The following is a 15,536-nucleotide window of genomic DNA, read 5'->3' as shown; positions in this document are numbered from 1 at the left end:
GAGCAGCCTATTGTGTGGAGTCGGGAGGATCATCCGCCCCGGGTTGATAATCCGGGTCACCTGGCTCTGGTGGTGGCACCTCAGGTTGGGGGCTATAAGTTTACTAAGGTGCTCATGGATGGAGGTAGCAGCATTAACATCCTGTATTATGAGACCTTCCGTCGCATGGGACTGACAGATAAGAATCTTAAGCCGTCAAACACCGTCTTCCATGGTGTGGTGTCGGGTAAGTCAGCCTACCCGGTGGGTAAGATATCTTTGGAAGTTGCCTTTGGAGATGAGCATGATTCCAAATCTGAGACTTTAATCTTCTAAGTGGTCAAGATTAAGAGCCCTTATCATGCTCTGTTTGGGCGGCCGGCTTATACTAAGTTCATGGCAAGGCCTTGTTATGTTTACTTGCAGCTTAAGATGCCGGGTTATAAGGGCACCATCACAGTGCATGGGAGTCGCAAGGTGGCCCTAGAGTGTGAGGAAGGTGATGCGGCTTATGCTGAGTCAGTTTGCGCAACGGAGGAGCTGAAATTTTACAAGGATAATGTCGACCCGACAGACATGACGTCCTTGAAAAAACCGACCACACAGCATGATCCTTTGTTAAAGTTTAAATCGGCAGATGATACTAAAATGGTTGACTTCGTCCCTGGCGACTCATCTAAGCAGTTCAGCATCAGCGCTAATCTGGATCCAAAATAGGAAAGCGCGCTCATCGACTTCATCCATGAGAACCGGGACATCTTTGCATGGAAGCCTTCAGACATGCCGGGTGTATCGAGGGAACTCGCTGAGCACACTCTTAATATTTATCCGAAGTTTAAGCCGGTCAAACAATTTCTTCGCCGATTTAACAAGGAGAGGCGGAAGGCCATTGGTGAGGAAGTGGCCCGGCTCTTGGCGGCCAGGTTTATTATTGAAGTTTTCCATCCTGAGTGGTTGGCTAACCCGGTGTTGGTACTCAAAAAGAATGGCACTTGGCGGATATGTGTGGATTACATGGACTTGAACAAGGCTTGTCCGGCTGATCCGTTTGCTCTCCCTCGTATTGATCAAATCACTGATGCTACGGCGGGTTGTGAGCGTTTGAGTTTTTTGGATGCTTATTCTGGTTATCATCAGATCAAGATGGCAGTTAAGGACCAGGAGAAGACAGCTTTCATTACTCCGTTTGGAGCCTTCTGCTATGTGTCTATGCCTTTTGGGCTCAAGAGTGCCCAGGCGACTTATCAGCGGTGTGTGCAAAATTGCCTTCACAATCAGATTGGGCGCAATGCTCATGCTTATGTAGATGACATCGTGGTGAAGTCAAGAGAGAAGGAGTACCCGGTTCAACGGCCGGTTTACTACATCAGTGAGGTGCTTATCAAGTCCAAACAGAGGTATCCACACTGGCAGAAGCTTGTGTATGGGGTTTTCATGGCAAGCCGGAAGCTTAAGCAATATTTTTAGGGTCATCCCATCACTGTAGTTAGTTCTGATCCTTTAGGAGACATCATCCAAAACAGGGAAGCCACAGGCCGGGTTGCTAAATGCGCCATTGAGCTTGGGACTCATGGTTTAAAGTATGTGCCACGTACGGCCATCAAGTCCCAAGCACTTGTGGATTTCATCAATGATTGGACAGAGTTACATGCACCTGAGGAAAAGCCAGATAACACATATTGGACTATTCACTTTGATGGATCCAGACAGTTGGAGGGCTCGGGGGCTGGAGTTGTCTTGACTTCCCCACGAGGTGACAAATTTTCTTATGTTCTCCGGCTAATGTTCCCATGTACTAACAATGCAGCTGAGTATGAGGCCTTGCTCCATGGTCTTCGGATGGCTAAGGAGATTAACTTAAGCCGGGTGAGGTGCTTTGGCGATTCAGATCTGGTGGCTCGGCAAGTTTCTGGTACTTGGGATTCTAAGGATCCGCTTATGGCGGCTTATCAACAAGAGGTTGATGCCATTGCAGGTCACTTCAAAGGTTACCAAGTTGAGCATATTGACCGAAGGAAGAATGAGGCGGCTGACAACTTAAGCTGGCTAGGGTCTCAGCGTAAGCCGGTGCCACCTAACACATTCCTGGATATTTTGCTTAACCCTTCTGTCAAATTACCTACAGAGGAGGATCTTGTTGTCCCTGACCCGGAAGCACAATTGGTGGCGGCTCTTCATGCTATTCCTGATTGGACAGTTCCATACTTGGCTTACATGACCCGAGGTGAGTTGCCAGAGGATGAGATCTTGGCCAGACAGATAACCCGGCGGTCTAAGTCAATGTCAATTGTCAATGGAGAGTTGCACCATTGCAGTGTCATAGGGGCGTTTCAACGTTGCGTCTCTCCTGAAGAAGGCTACGAGATTCTACGGGAGATTCATGAAGGAGATTGCGGTCATCACGCTGGTTCTAAATCTCTCGTAGCCAAGGCTTTTCGTCACGGTTTCTATTGGTTGATGGCTCATGCTAATGTTGAGCATCTGGTAAGCAGATGTGACAGCTGTCAGAAATTTTCACGATGAGCTCATGTGCCGGCTCAAGAATTGAGGATGATTCCAATTGCTTGGCCGTTTGTGACTTGGGGGCTTGATATGGTTGGGCCTTTTAAAAGGTCCAAGGATAATAAGACCCACCTTTTGGTGGCGGTTGATAAGTTCACTAAGTGGGTGGAGGCAGAGCCGGTCAGTAAGTGTGATGCAGCCACGGCGGTTCAATTCAAGAAAAAGGTGATTTTCCGTTTTGGCTTTCCACACAGCATTATAACAGACAATGGCATTAATCTCTCTAAAGGTGCTATGAAATAATTTATTCAATGGGAGCATATCTGGCTTGACGTTTCATCTGTGGCTCACCCTCAGTCCAATGGTCAGGTAGAACGAGCAAATCAAGAGATTTTGCGACGTATCAAGCCCCGGCTTATGGTCCCTTTGCAAAGAACGTCGGGTTGTTGGGTAGAGGAGTTACCCTCGGTGTTATGGAGCATCAACACGACCCCCAACAGATCTACGGGTTACACGCCCTTTTTCATGGTTTATGGAGCAGAGGCGGTTCTCCCTAGTGACATCCGTCACGATTCACCCCGGGTGGCGGCTTACGTTGAAGCTGACAATGAAAAGGCACGTCAAGATGCACTTGACCTGTTAGATGAGGAGCGTGATCTCGCGACAGCTCGTTCGGCGATTTATCAGCAAGACCTACGTCGTTACCATAGCCGCCGGGTCAAAACCACAACCTTTCAAGAAGGAGACTTAGTGCTCCGGCTCATCCAGGACCAAAAGGATATGCATAAGCTATCGCCGCCTTGGGAAGGACCTTTTGTGGTCAGCAAGAATCTGCATAGTGGGTGATACGTCTCCAACGTATCTATAATTTTTTATTGTTCCATGCTATATTATATTCTGTTTTGGACATTAATGGGCTTTATTATACACTTTTATATTATTTTTGGGACTAAACTATTAACCGGAGGCCCAACCCAGAATTGTTGTTTTTTGCCTATTTCAGAGTTTTGCAGAAAAAGAATATCAAACGGAGTCCAAACGGAATGAAACCTTCGGGAACGTGATTTTCGGAACGAACGTGATCCAGAGGATATGGACCCTACGTCAAGACATCAACCAGGAAGGCACGAGGTAGGGGGCGCGCCTACCCCCTGGGCGCGCCCTCCACCCTCGTGGGGCCCATGTTGCTCCACCGACGTACTTCTTCCTTCCATATATACCTACGTACCCCCAAACTACCAGACACGGAGCCAAAAACCTAATTCCACCGCCGCAACCTTCTGTACCCGTGAGATCCCATCTTGGGGCCTTTTCCGGATCTCCACCGGAGGGGGCATCGATCACGGAGGGCTTCTACATCAACACCATAGCCTCTCCGATGATGTGTGAGTAGTTTACCTCAGACCTTCGGGTCCAAGTTATTAGCTAGATGGCTTCTTCTCACTCTTTGGATCTCAATACAAAGTTCTCCACGATTCTCGTGGAGATCTATTCGATGTAATCTTCTTTTGCGGTGTGTTTGTTGAGACCGATGAATTGTGGGTTTATGATCAAGTTTATCTATGAACAATATTTGAATCTTCTCTGAATTCTTTTTATGTATGATTGGTTATCTTTGCAAGTCTCTTCGAATTATCAGTTTGGTTTGGCCTACTAGATTGATCTTTCTTGCAATGGGAGAAGTGCTTAACTTTGGGTTCAATCTTGCGGTGTCCTTTCCCAGTGACAGTAGGGGCAGCAAGGCACGTATTGTATTGTTGCCATCGAGGATAACAAGATGGGGTTTATATCATATTGCATGAGTTTATCCCTCTACATCATGTCATCTTACTTAAAGTGTTACTCTATTCTTATGAACTTAATACTCTAGATGCATGATGGATAGCGGTCGATGTGTGGAGTAATAGTAGTAGATGCAGGCAGGAGTCGGTCTACTTGTCGCGAACGTGATGCCTATATACATGATCATACCTAGATATTCTCATAATTATTCTCAATTCTGTCAATTGCTCAACAGTAATTTGTTCACCCACCGTAATACTTATGCTCTCGAGAGAAGCCACTAGTGAAACCTATGGCCCCCGGGTCCATCTTCCATCATATTAATCTTCCAACACGTAGCTATTTTTTATTGCCTTTTATTTTACTTTGCATCTTTATCATAAAAATACCAAAAATATTATCTTACATATCTATCAGATCTCACTCTTGTAAGTGACCGTGAAGGGGTTGACAACCCCTTTATTGCATTGGTTGCGAGGATTTATTTGTTTATGTAGGTGCGAGGGACTCGTGCGTGGCCTCCTACTGGATTGATACCTTGGTTCTCAAAAACTGAGGGAAATACTTAAGCTGCTTTACTGCATCACCCTTTCCTCTTCAAGGGAAAACCAACGCAGTGCTCAAGAGGTAGCAAGAAGGAATTCTGGTGCCGTTGCTGGGGAGTCTACGCAAAAGTCAACATACCAAGCACCCATCACAAACCCTTATCTCCCGCATTACATTATTTTCCATTTGCCTCTCGTTTTCCAATCCACCACTTCACCCTTGTCATTTTATTCGCCCTCCCTTTTCTGTTCGCCTCTTTTTCGCCTGCTTCTTTTTTGCTCGTGTGTTGGATTGCTTGTTTGTCACGATGGCTCAAGATAATACTAAATTGTGTGACTTTACCAATACCAACAATAATGATTTTCTTAGCACTCCGATTGCTCCTCTTACCGATACTAAATCTTTTGAAATCAATACTGCTTTACTGAATCTTGTCATGAAAGATTAATTCGCTGGCCTTCCTAGTGAAGATGCCACTACCCATCTAAATAGCTTCCTTGATTTGTGTGATATGCAAAAGAAGAAAGATGTGGATAATGATATTGTTAAATTGAAGCTATTTCTTGTTTCGCTTAGAGATCGTGCTAAAGCTTGGTTTTCGTCTTTGCCTAAAAATAGTATTGATTCTTGGAATAAGTGCAAAGATGCTTTTATCTCTAAATATTTTCCTCCCGCTAAGATCATCTCTCTTAGAAACGATATTATGAATTTTAAGCAACTTGATCATGAACATGTGGCACAAGCTTGGGAGAGGATGAAATTAATGATACGTAATTGCCCTACTCATGGTTTGAATTTGTGGATGATTATACAAAAAATTTATGCCGGATTGAAATTTGCTTCTAGAAATCTTTTAGATTCGGCCGCGGGAGGCACTTTTATGGAAATCACTTTAGGAGAAGCTACTAAACTCCTAGATAATATTATGGTTAATTATTCTCAATGGCACACTGAAAGATCTACTAATAAAAAGGTGCATGCGATAGAAGAAATTAATGTTTTGAATGAAAAGATGGATGAACATATGAAATTATTTGCTACTAAAAGTGTTTCTTCTGATCCTAATGATATGTCTTTGTCTACTTTGATTTAGAATAATAATGAATCTATGGATGTGAATTTGGTTGGTAGACATAATTTTGGTAACAACGCGTATAGAGGAAACTTTAATCCTAGGCCGTATCTTAGTAATTCCTCTAATAATTATGGTAATTCCTACAACAATTCTTATGGAAATTTTAATAAGATGCCTTCTGAATTTCAGACTAGTGTTAAGGAGTTTATGAATTCACAAAAGAATTTCAATGCTTTGCTTGAAGAAAAATTGCTTAAAGTTGATGAATTGGCTACGAACGTTGATAGAATTTCTCTTGATGTTGATTCCTTGAAACTTAGATCTATTCCACCTAAGCATGATATCAATGAGTCTCTCAAAGCCATGAGAATTTCCATTGATGAGTGCAAAGAAAGAACCGCTAGGATGCGTGCTAAGAAAGATTGCTTTTTGAAGGCGTGTTCTTCTAGTTTCTATGAAAATAAAGATGAAGATCTAAAAGTTATTGATGTGTCCCCTATTAAATCTTTGTTTTGCAATATGAATCTTGATAATGATGGGACTGAATATGATCCACCTTTACCTAGAAGGCGTTCCAAAAATTCGGAGTTTTTAGATCTTGATGCAAAAATTGGTAAAAGTGGGATTGAAGAGATCAAAACTCTAGATATTAATAAACCCACTATTTTGGATTTCAAGGAATTTAATTATGATAATTGTTCTTTGATAGATTGTATTTCCTTGTTGCAATCCGTGCTATATTCTCCACATGCTTATAGTCAACATAAAGCTTTTACTAAACATATCGTTGATGCTTTGATGCAATCTTATGAAGAAAAACTTGAGTTGGAAGTTTCTATCCCTAGAAAACTTTATGATGATTGGAAACCTACTATTAAAATTAAAATTAAAGATCATGAATGCTATGCTTTGTGTGATTTGGGTGCTAGTGTTTCCACGATTCCAAAAACTTTGTGTGATTTGCTAGGTTTCTGTGATTTTGATGATTGCTCTCTAAACATGCACCTTGCGGATTCCACCATTAAGAAACCTATGGGAAGAATTAATGATGTTCTTATTATTGCAAATAGGAACTATGTGCCCGTAGATTTTATTGTTCTTGATATAGATTGCAATCCTTCATGTCCTATTATTCTTAGTAGACCTTTCCTTAGAACGATTGGTGCAATTATTGATATGAAAGAAGGGAATATTAGATTCCAATTTCCGTTAAGGAAAGGCATGGAACACTACCCTAGAAAGAAAATAAAATTACCTTATTAATCTATTATGAGAGCCACTTATGGATTGCCTACCAAAGATGGCAATACCTAGATCTATCCTTGCTATTATGCCTAGCTAGGGGCGTTAAACGATAGCGCTTGTTGGGAGGCAACCCAATTTTATTTTTAGTTTTTTGCTTTTTGCTTCTGTTTAGGAATAAAAATTTGATCTAGCCTCTGGTTAGATGTGTTTTTATGTTTTAATTAGTGTTTGTGCCAAGTTTAACCTATAGGATCTTCTTGGATGATAGTTATTTGATCTTGCTGAAAATTCCAGAAAATTTCTGTTCACTAAAATAATTGTTAAAAATCACCAGAACGTGATAAAATATTTATTCCAATTGCTGCTAATCAATAAACAAATTGTCTAGGTCGTCCTATTTTGGCTGAATTTTTGGAGTTCCAGAAGTTTGCGTTAGTTACAGATTACTACAGACTGTTCTGTTTTTGACAGATTCTGTTTTTCGTGTGTTGTTTGCTTATTTTGATGAATCTATGGCTAGTAAAATAGTTTATAAACCATAGAGAAGTTGGAATACAGTAGGTTTTACACCAATATAAATAAATAATGAGTTCATTACAGTACCTTGAAGTGGTGTTTTGTTTTCTTTCGCTAACGGAGCTCACGAGATTTTCTGTTAAGTTTTGTGTTGTGAAGTTTTCAAGTTTTGGGTAAAAGATTTGATGGATTATGGAACAAGGAGTGGCAAGAGCCTAAGATTGGGGATGCCCATGGCACCCCAATATAATCTAAGGACACCAAAAAGCCAAAGCTTGGGGATGCCCCGGAAGGCATCCCCTCTTTCGTCTACTTCCATCGGTAACTTTACTTGGAGCTATATTTTTATTCACCACATGATATGTGTTTTGCTTGGAGCATCTTGTATGATTTGAGTCTTTGCTTTTTAGTTTACCACAATCATCTTTGTTGTACACACCTTTTGAGAGAAACACACATGATTCGGAATTTATTAGAATACTCTATGCGCTTCACTTATATCTTTTGAGCTATATAGTTTTTGCTCTAGTGCTTCACTTATATCTTTTAGAGCACGTCGGTGGTTTTGTTTTATAGAAACTATTATTCTCTCACGCTTCACTTATATTATTTTGAGAGTCTTAAACAGCATGGTAATTTGCTTAAATTGGGAAATTAATCCTAATATGTTAGGTATTCAAGACTAGTAAAAAAACTTTCTTATGAGTGTGCTGAATGCTAAGAGAAGTTTGATGCTTGATGATTGTTTTGAGATATGGAGGTAGTGATATTAAAGTTGTGCTAGTTGAGTAGTTGTGAATTTGAGAAATACTTGTGTTGAAGTTTGCAAGTCTCGTAGCATGCACGTATGGTAAGCGTTATGTAACAAATTTGAAACATGAGGTGTTTTTTGATTGTCCTCCTTATGAGTAGCGGTCGGGGACGAGCGATGGTCTTTTCCTACCAATATATCCCCCTAGGAGCATGTGCGTAGTGCTTGGTTTTTGATGAATTGTAGATTTTTGCAATAAGTATGTGAGTTCTTTATGACTAATGTTGAGTCCATGGATTATACGCACTCTTACCCTTCCATCATTGCTAGCCTCTTCGGTACCGTGCATTGCCCTTTCTCACATTGAGAGTGGGTGCAAACTTCACCGGTGCATCCAAACCCCGTGATATGATACGCTCTTTCACACATAAACCTCCTTATATCCTCCTCAAAACAGCCACCATACCTACCTATTATGGCATTTCCATAGCCATTCCGAGATATATTGCCATGCAACTTTCCACCGTTCCGTTTATCATGACACGTTCATCATTGTCATATTGCTTTGCATGATCATGTAGTTGACATCGTATTTGTGGCAAAGCCACCGTTCATAATTTTTTCATACATGTCACTCTTGATTCATTGCTATCCCGGTATACCGCCGGAGGCATTCATATAGAGTCATACTTTGTTCTAGTATCGAGTTGTAATCATTGAGTTGTAAATAAATAGAAGTGTGATGATCATCATTCATAGAGCATTGTCCCGATAAAAAAATGAGAGAAAGGCCAAATAAAAAAAGAAGGCCCAAAAAAAGGGGGGACAATGCTACTATCCTTTTTCCACACTTGCGCTTCAAAGTAGCACCATGATCTTCATGATAGAGAGTCTCTTGTTTTCTCACTTCCATATACTAGTGGGAATTTTTCATTATAGAACTTGGCTTGTATATTCCAACAATGGGCTTCCTCAAATGCCCTAGGTCTTCGTGAGCAAGCAAGTTGGATGCACACCCACTTAGTTTCTTTTGTTGAGCTTTCATGCATTTATAGCTCTAGTGCATCCGTTGCATGGCAATCCCTACACCTTGCATTAACATCAATCGATGGGCATCTCCATAGCTCATTGGTTAGCCGCGTTGATGTGAGACTTTCTTCTTTTTTGTCTTCTCCACATAACCCCCATCATTATATTCTATTCCACCCATAGTGCTATATCCATGGCTCACGCTCATGTATTGCGTGAAGGTTGAAAAAGTTTGAGATTACTAAAGTATGAAACAATTGCTTGGCTTGTCATCAGGGTTGTGCATGATGAGAGCATTCTTGTGTGACGAAAATGGAGCATGACTAAACTATATGATTTTGTAGGGATGAACTTTCTTTGGCCATGTTATTTTGAGAGGACATAATTGCTTAGTTAATATGCTTGAAGTATTATTACTTTTATGTCAATATTAAACTTTTATCTTGAATCTTTCGGATCTGAATATTCATACCACAATTAAGAGAATTACATTGAAATTATGCCAAGTAGCATTCCACATCAAAAATTCTGTTTTTATCATTTACCTACTCGAGGACGAGCGGGAATTAAGCTTGGGGATGCTTGATACGTCTCCAACATATCTATAATTTTTTATTGTTCCATGCTATACTATATTCTGTTTTGGACATTAATGGGCTTTATTATACACTTTTATATTATTTTTGGGACTAACCTATTAACCGGAGGCCCACCCCAGAATTGCTGTTTTTTTTGCCTATTTCAGAGTTTTGCAGAAAAAGAATATCAAACGGAGTCCAAACGGAATGAAACCTTCGGGAACGTGATTTTCGGAACGAACGTGATCCAGAGGACTTGGACCCTACGTCAAGACATCAACCAGGAAGGCACGAGGTAGGGTGCGCGCCTACCCCCCTGGGCGCGCCCTCCACCCTCGTGGGGCCCACGTTGCTCCACCGACGTACTTCTTCCTCCCATATATACCTACGTACCCCCAAACTACCAGACACGGAGCCAAAAACCTAATTCCACCGCCGCAACCTTCTGTACCCGTGAGATCCCATCTTGGGGCCTTTTTCGGAGCTCCGCCGGAGGGTGCATCGATCACGGAGGGCTTCTACATCAACACCATAGCCTCTCCGATGATGTGTGAGTAGTTTACCTCAGACCTTCGGGTCCATAGTTATTAGCTAGATGGCTTCTTCTCTGTCTTTGGATCTCAATACAAAGTTCTCCATGATTCTCGTGGAGATCTATTCGATGTAATCTTCTTTTGCGGTGTGTTTGTTGAGACCGATGAATTGTGGGTTTATGATCAAGTTTATCTATGAACAATATTTGAATCTTCTCTGAATTCTTTTATGTATGATTGGTTATCTTTGCAAGTCTCTTCGAATTATCAGTTTGGTTTGGCCTACTAGATTGATCTTTCTTGCAATGGGAGAAGTGCTTAGCTTTGGGTTCAATCTTGCGGTGTCCTTTCCCAGTGACAGTAGGGGCAGCCACGCACGTATGGTATTGTTGCCATCGGGGATAACAAGATGGGGTTTATATCATATTGCATGAGTTTATCCCTCTACATCATGTCATCTTACTTAAAGCGTTACTCTGTTCTTATGAACTTAATACTCTAGATGCATGTTGGATAGCGGTTGATGTGTGGAGTAATAGTAGTAGATGCAGGCAGGAGTCGGTCTACTTGTCGCGGACGTGATGCCTATATACATGATCATACCTAGATATTCTCATAATTATGCTCAATTATGTCAATTGCTCAACAGTAATTTGTTCACCCACCATAATGTGAAACAGTCGTGCTCGTCAGGGACCAAAGAGGGTTAGATGCATGGCACAACTCAAACATAGGTCCCTGATGAGCACGACTTGTTAGTATGTCACTTGGGGGCTTCCTGTTCAAACATAGGCGTATTTTACCAAAGAGAACATAGCGTTACCACCCTCTTGACCAGGTTTGTCCAAACATAGGCGTATTCGACCAAAGAGGACATAACCTTTCCGGGTCATCCTACCTGTAGCCAGCTTCTTCAACTCCATCGGGTAATCCCGATTGACCCGTCGAACTCTTAACGATCAATCTTACGGCGTATTCGACCAAGATCTGAGCTCGTTAAGGTTCAAATGGCAGTTTGTCATGCGAGAGCACGGTTTACAGATAGTCAGGATAGATCCAGGATTCATAAGCCGCCTTCCTTGAAACTTGGATAAATTGGCCCGTGAGGCATGCTGTTACTTTGGCCCCACGTACTCCTGATAAGTCTTTGAGCAAGACCAGACTTTATCTAGGGTTCAAACGTCGATTGGGCACACTGTGAGTCAGGCTCACGGAACGCATGTATAATCCAGTGGCTCAGGCTAGTTTCATTGAAGAAGACACTTTGGCTTGGCAGCCCACAAAAGCCTCGAATTTCTTTTGATTTTTCATTTATATTCGAAGATTTCTTCTTTGACTTCTGGTTTTTTACAACGGGCCCAGCTACCCTACTTATGGCTCATATTTGAAGCATCTTCTGGGTCTCTATAACCCACCAGGATGGCAGACTCTAAGTCGCCATAGTATCATACTCTTATGTTTACAGTTACAGCTCTGAAATACCTCTAACCGTATGATCTTATTTAAACAATTATCAAGCCGGCCTTGGTTATGGACTGTTTGTCCCCAGCGGCTTCAATTGGGTATCATGACCCGCTCGGCGGTAAGCCGCCAGGGCATTGTACTTTCTTTGTGTATAGGATAATAATCATTCAGATCTGCATAAATCAAAGGATATCATAACCATAATGGTTTTTTAAGCCAGGCGGATCAATAGGATTGATTAAAAAGCAGAAACGTGCACGATGGCACGACAGATTCACGTTTTTACTACCCTATTACATAGCTCCATGAGCCGAATGAGATCAAGTGTTTTTTCAAAAGATCAAGTATCTAAACCGCCCGGCGGTTCAATCTTCTTGACCTTGCTGATTGGAGGCTTCTGCGTCATCCCTTTCCGGTTCTTCGTCCTCCTCCGCTGTCTGAAAATTTGGTGATGACCAATCGATGCCAGATAAAGCTTGAAATATAGCCTCGTCATCTATAAGATCAGACCACTCAATTTCAGGGGCGAAAGTGTGCTTACGGATTGGAGGGATTAAGTCCATCACTCTATACACTGGGGTTGGCATCTTCTGATTCTGCTTGTTGTAAGCCGGATGGTACTTGGAAAGGTCTGAGTCATTGGTAATCATAGTCGCCATTGGACGTATCTCTTTCACACAAGCAGAGAAGTCCTTCTGATCAAACGGCGTACCATCCTGTTTCAAACTTGGGTAACCAGTGGCTACCTCAGATGGGTCAAGCTCTGGCACCCACACCTTGGCTCGGCTCAAAGCCATTACAGCGTCGGCTCTTGCAGACGACCGCTTCATCTCATCAATTCTGGCAGGTAGCACAGAAAGTCTTTTCAAAACATCTATCAGCAGAGTTGGTGCTTGATTAGTCGGAGAGATGGAGGCCAGCGCACATTGAGCTCCGGTGTATAGTTGTTCGACAAGTGTATACACAGCTTTGAGTTTCACAAGCACTTCTTGATTAAGGTTGTTGCTCCTGGGGCCTGGATATATTACAGATTGGTTAATGGCGGGTTATATTATCACAACAAGGATTTACTTTTGATGATTAGCAAGGCGACTCACCAAAGATAGCAGAAACCATCTGAGATACACGGTGTTTTAAGCCGCTGAGCTCAATAGTCACCTCTTGTAGAGCTGCCTCTGCTCTCTCCGCCCGCTGCGTTAAAGCACTCTTCTCTCCAGCCCAAGTCTTTTTCTCCGCTTCAAAACTGGTCTTCAGCTTTTCCGACTCAGCCACGCTAAACTGGAACTTTGACTCAGCTTTCTGGGTCTCGGTTTCCTGAGTCGCCAACCGGTTGTTTGCATCATTTAATTGAGACTCCGGGTCAGCAGTGGCAGCCTGTATGAAGTACAGAGTTATCAACACATTTATATCAGGGTTATACGCATATAAGTCCCAAGTCTTTTGCAAGCAACAACACTCAGCACTTGGGGGCTAATGTCTGTCAAAGAAATTTTTCAAGGAAACGGCTCTTATGAATAAAGTCCCAAGCACTTTGCAAGCAAGACTACTTGGCACTTGGGGGCTAATGCATATCGCTTGTATCTTCTTAATGATGAGCCGGATGTGCTGTAAACAGTACCAGCTGACTCATGGGGGCTATGCAGTTAAGCTCTCTTTTCTTACACAATGGTAAATAGGACCAGTTCATTCATGCTGATTAAACCGGCCCTTGGGGACTACGGACGCAAAGCTAAAACCGTTTAAAAATCCGGTTTAATTTTTACCCGGACTTGGAGGGAGTCTATGGCAGAAGCTTATGGATTCTTCTAAGTCTACCGCCTATTCAATCTTATCATAACCAATAGACTTGGGGGCTGGCAGGATGTACATAACTCATTTAAAAGTCGGAAGTCATACCTCATATTTCTGGTGCATCTGTTTCACCATAACAATCTCAAGGTCGCGACTGGAATGAACTTGGTTAAGATAACCAAAGAATACTTCATTGTCAGTCAGTTGAGAGTAGTTAGCAATGTCAAATTTCATTTTTCGCCTCTCAATGAACTCGTCTTTAGCGGAGTGCTTAGCCAAGACGGTTGGATGTCCCGGTTCTCTGAAACTGGTGCCAGTAATCATAACATCTTCACCATGTTCTTATGGCGGCTTAAGTGGATTGGATGACTCAGTGAGCACAGGATTGGCATCCGTATGATCATGGAAGAGGTCAGGAATCTCAGGCAGAGTATCAGTGGCAGTTTCTTCTGGTTGTTTGTCAGAAGTTTCAGGTACAGGGACTTGCTGCTCCTGCTCAGCAACTTCAGGTGCCTCAGTTGGCTTGGTCACCTTCACCTTCTTGTTAGGCTTTGCTTGACCACTGCACGGGTTATGACAAGTTAGTATAAATATAAGAGTATAAAGAGTTACAGAGTAAAATTAATGGCCATTACCCAGGGGCAGTTTTAAAAGCCGGCAGCTCGGTTTGTGATGAATCGCCAGAGGAAGAACGGGCAACTTCCTGGTCAATGGTCATCAACAGAGTTAAGTGATAGACAAATAAGACCTGCCAACGGGTCAAAGGAGTAAGTTAAAAAGAACCTCGTTTCGTCGTTTTCGAGGAGCGGGAGTGTTGGGTAAGCCGGGGGACAACTCTTCACCGCTGCTCGTTCGGGTCTGACGTCGATTCTCATGTTGTTGTTGCTTCAAAAGAAAGTGAGGATCTAAATAAGCCAAGGGGTGTGAAAACCTTACTTTCCGAGTTACTTGTCGAAGTTTCTGTCTTGGCAAAGGGTCTGAGACGGAGGAAATAATAGTTACCTCTTCTTCAGCTGCTTGGCTGGCTCCCGTGTCAGCCTGATAATAGTCAGTGTCAATAAGATGATTGAAAAATGAGCCAAGAGAGTCAAGGGCTACCTCCGACTCAGAGGTGTCATCCAGTTTAAGCAGATCAGAGGCGCTTGGTTTCTTTTTTCTCTTGGTGGTCTTCTTGACGGCTTTCTTGGCGGCTTTTTTGAAAGCCCTGGCCTTCTTGGCAGCTTCATGATCATACTCCGTCTTCCAAAAGTCGGATTTAGCCTGTAAAAGTCATCAAAAGTTGAGTTAATAAATTATTTGGATAATAAGGTAAAGGTAAGAAAGTTTAGAGACTCACGTCTGGGGCCGGGTTAAGTTTGCAGAACGGGGCCAGACCCACTTTAATGCAATCTTCTGGGTCTTCATTCAGAAGGGACTTAACCATTTCATCTATTGCTGCGTCAGTTAATGGTGCAGAGCTGTGGCGCAGTGGATCCTTTACACCTCCAGTGTAAGTGCACATTAAGCCGGTGCGACGGCTTAAGGGTATGATCCGCCAAGAAACCCAACACCTGACTAAATCAACGCCAGTTAGCCCATTTCCTAGCAGAGCTCTAACCTTCACAATGGTAGGAGCAATTATTTTCTGTTCAGCAGCAGTAAGTTTTTCAGGAAGATTGTGCTTTGGGTCTAAGTGCTCGACACGGTAACCCGGCAGTGGATTCTCGTCAGCCGGAGAAGTGTCTTTGCAATAAAACCACGTCTGG

Source organism: Triticum aestivum, chromosome 3D (assembly GCF_018294505.1).
Source record: "Triticum aestivum cultivar Chinese Spring chromosome 3D, IWGSC CS RefSeq v2.1, whole genome shotgun sequence".
Classification (NCBI taxonomy): Eukaryota; Viridiplantae; Streptophyta; class Magnoliopsida; order Poales; family Poaceae; genus Triticum; species Triticum aestivum.
The sequence above is the reverse complement of the archived record's forward strand: the minus strand, read 5'-3'. Positions refer to the sequence as shown.